Below are 4525 nucleotides of genomic sequence, written 5' to 3' on the forward strand. Positions count from 1 at the left end.
TGTAATTAATTATACAAAAATAAACAATAAATGCTTTAAAAATACAACAACATAAACATTTTTTTCCAGGTTAAAATATTTAATTCAATATTCTGATTATTACTCATGTTGTCAGTATTTTATTTGGATATAAATATACAGTCGTAATTTGGCTTGAAAATACATGATATTATCTTTTTGGTGTCGCAACTATTACATTATGAAAAGTACCTTCAACCCAGAGTTATTTACCTTTGATCAAGTATTTTCAGCACTTATTAAATAACTCCGTCATAACTCGACCTTTAAATACATTCATCGCACAAAACGTGTCGTAAATGACTCGAACCATGAAATCCACGAAAACACATTCGAGGTAAAACCTTGAAGAAAAACCTTCTGCTGACCATGTTGACGTAGACGAAGCTGTTCTACCTCCTTTTTCTTCCTCCTCATCAGGCCAGAGCAATAGACGTGTTTACTTTTAGAAGAAGAAAAAAACAAACTTTTTGCCTTATTCTGTCTGTTGGAGAACTTTAAGTTAAGTTAAGTTACTCAAACATACATCAAATCCATTTATACTTTTCTATGCAAAGAACTCGTGATGAAACTGTTACTCGTCGCCATCAGTATTTGTCCCAGATATGCTACTAGACCTGGTACTATTTTGTTTGAATTATATTCTAAGAATGTTTGTTTTTATATTTAAAAGGTGTATTTAGACGTCATGTTAGTTTCAATAAATGATGTAATAGCAGATCTATATGAATAAAAAACGTAAACTAAATCCCTATTTTTATTGAGTTATTTTCACAAATGTGTTTTTACTTTTGTTTTAGATTAATTTAAATGAAGATACAAGTTCCCAAATACATTAACAAAGTAAATTACTAACTGTAAAAACACGTTTTGACGACCTAGCAGTTAGTTATTAAGGTAAACCAGTGACTTGGGTATAATAAAGTGTTAGCTTAGATGCTAAATAAATAAAATAATGTTTGTGTCACACTAATGGCTAAATAAATATAGTTGTTAAAACTCCAAGAGATATTTTAATGGTTTCATGTTTAAAAAAAAAGCTAAAATAACTAAATAATTACGTTTTATATACCAGTTTTGACGGTGGTGAAGCAAAACTGCGCTAGGCTAACTGCATAGCTAAACTAGCTAAGTAGCTAAAACATATTTAAGGTGACTTAAGCTTAATAAACGATGGAGATAAATACAAGAAAAAATGACACACTTAATAGAAATGATGATAGAATTCTGACTCAGTAGAATTTGTCTAAATTAGCTGAAAAATACGAGTTTATAAATGACAGCTAATATAAAAAGGAAGAGTGGCTTAAATGCTAACAAAAGACGCCGAAAAGTCAAAGCATTGCTTCTTACGTTGCACTGAAGTGCACTTAAGACATTCATTTAATTTACAATTTAAATGAAAAATAAAAAACAGGAGCTGCTAATGGAAATCCCATTTATCTGCTGCTGATTCACTTCCTCTCTCCTTCTAAAAATAATCCTTTTCTTCTTTTGTTTTTGGCTTTTCTGAAGCCAAAAACAAACCAAATAATGGAATTATGTAAATGTGGCATTTACTTGTTTGCAGAGAAGAGTCTGGAGGATTTAAAGCAACATTTTTGAACCTTCTCAACATGTGCATGATTCAGGGACACAGTTATTTTAAAACATATTTCCATGGATGTGTTTAAAAGGATCAATGAAGCACTGAACTGTGTCTCTGGTGATTCACCGTTTGATGCTTTTATTCACCTTTTTATTCACCTCCTGTTGTCGTTGTGACTCACATGGTTCTATCTTCTCTGCGGACGAACACATCAACCCGTTTTGGTAAGAAAGAGATGAAGGACGAGCTGCATCTGAAACAGTCTTAGATCCTCCAGCTGGTCCTCCATAGAAGGATCAGAGCCTAACATACTCTCAGTTTTAGCCTTGATTTAATGCTTTAAATATATCATGAAGAGGAAAAAAACAAACTAGAATTCAATTAAATCATATTTATTTTTAAAATCATGACATTAAAATAAGCATTTAATGAAAGATCTGACGAATTTTTGCCAATATGTGTTAAAATACACTTAATTTGATTTTCCCAACGACACATTATATTTAATTAATGGTTGCAGTTCCGAGTTTGGCCACTAGATAGAGATGTAGGATGAATTTCCATTTCTTTTATTTCTGTTTTTATTTATTTTATTTATTAAATTAAAGCTACAGGTTAAAATACAGAATGTTTTACGTTTTATTAAAAATAAATGTATAAATAAATAAATTAAAATGTTTTCGCTTCAAATAAATTTTCAGATTCGAGAGAATAAAGAACATCCATAGCTGTATATATAGTAAATAGTACTTAAAATAAGTTATGGAAATAATAAAGTATAAAATATATTGAGATTATTTATTAAAACTTTATTTTAAAAGTGTCATTATTTCACCGTCCAGCCACCAGGAGGCGACAAAACAAATACTCGTCGATTTTAAAATTAATAAACAAATAAGAAACAGCGCGAATTAAGTATAATAGTTGACATTTATGAAATACATCTCTATTAAAAATAAACATTTACATCACTTCTGAAGGAAAGAGAAAGTAAAGGTTGAATAAAAAAGATATATTCTGATGTTAAGCTTGTAGTTGTTTAATATTATATCTTATCTTTAAGATAAAATACACACACACACACACACACACACTTTACTGTAAAGACTGTATTAGTCTACAGTAGATTCAGTCTTAGTGTCTGGAAATGTTGACGGAGCTTGTTCACGGGATGATTTACGGCTAGAATTGGGAATAAAGAGCCAAACTTTTATTGCTTTAGGCGAGTTCATGAAGTAAACACGGCCAGTACTTTTATTGAGGACCTCCATCATACCTGGAGCTGCTGGGTAATTTACTAAAACTCTTGTGAGTCGTGGCCGAAGACGACGACAGCCGTAGAGTCGAGCCAAACATGACGGCTCAGAAGGGAGTTTACGGGAGGAAATTCTTGAAGTGATGGAGCAGCAGTAATGAGCAGGAAAGAGGATTCCCCGCGGACGGGAGATAAAACTCTCAAGCAAGAGTGGGTGAATCTTTGCCAGTTTTTATCATCCTGAAGATGGAAGATCAGATGAGAACATGACAGGAGGTTTTAAGGGGTGACTTACAAATGTCTCCTTGTGACGAGAAATGTAAAAGTTGTTTGTTGCCAAACTAGCTTCGATTCGTCCAACTCATGGTGGGGTATGTATCCAGCGGTTACCATGACAACTAACCTCTCTCCAGCAGGTCCTGGTTCTGAACTGAAGTCGCACATGTTTGGAAAACATCACCATAGACGTCTACACCAGCGTAAAAGAACGAAGATCAGGTTCTTCTCTGAGCTTCGCGTGGATCAAGATAATCAAACTATGGCTAAAAGTAAATCTGTTGATTGTGTTCAAATGAAATTAAAAGAACGGCCAGTTTTTCAATAGTGTCTACTCTAGGAGTATCCAAACTATTAAGTTAAAATAAATGGAGGTCAAATGTAAACGGCTACATCTTACCAAAATATATATATAAATATATAACCCTAACTATAATCCAAATCTTAAATCTAAATTCTAATCCTTAACCTTAACTAAAAGCACAACATAGCCATTGTCCTAAAGTTAACCCTAACCGTACCCTTAACCCTTACCTTTAGCCTAACTCTTCCCCTAACCCTAACCCGAACCATAAGCCTAACCCTAACTCTAACCCTTAGTCGTACCCTAACACTAACCCTAACTTATACCTTATCCCTAACCCTAATTGAACCCTAATGCTAACCCTGACCCTAACCATGAACCAAACCCTGACTGTAACTGTAACTGTAACTGTAACTGTAACTGTAACTGTAACTGTAACTGTAACTGTAACTGTAACTGTAACTGTAACTCTTACCCTAACTCTTATCCCAACCATGGACCTTTCCTTAACTCTTACCCTAACCATGAACCTAAGTCTAAGTCTAAGTCTAAGTCTAAGTCTAAGTCTAAGTCTAAGTCTAAGTCTAAGTCTAAGTTTAAGTCTAAGTCTAAGTCTAAGTCTAAGTCTAAGTCTAAGTCTAAATCTAAATCTAAGTCTAAGTCTAAGTCTGAGTCTGAGTCTGAGTCTGAGTCTGAGTCTGAGTCTGAGTCTAAATCTAAGTCTAAGTCTAAGTCTGAGTCTGAGTCTGAGTCTGAGTCTGAGTCTAAATCTAAGTCTAAGTCTAAGTCTGAGTCTGAGTCTGAGTCTGAGTCTGAGTCTAAATTTAAGTCTAAGTCTAAGTCTAAGTCTAAGTCTAAGTCTAAGTCTAAGTCTAAGTCTAAGTCTAAGTCTGAGTCTGAGTCTGAGTCTAAATCTAAGTCTAAGTCTAAGTCTGAGTCTGAGTCTGAGTCTGAGTCTGAGTCTGAGTCTGAGTCTGAGTCTAAGTCTAAATCTAAGTCTAAGTCTAAGTCTAAGTCTAAGTCTGAGTCTGAGTCTGAGTCTGAGTCTGAGTCTGAGTCTAAATCTAAGTCTAAGTCTAAGTCT

The sequence above is a fragment of the Callionymus lyra genome, chromosome 14 (assembly GCF_982586985.1).
Source record: "Callionymus lyra chromosome 14, fCalLyr1.hap1.1, whole genome shotgun sequence".
Classification (NCBI taxonomy): domain Eukaryota; kingdom Metazoa; phylum Chordata; class Actinopteri; order Syngnathiformes; family Callionymidae; genus Callionymus; species Callionymus lyra.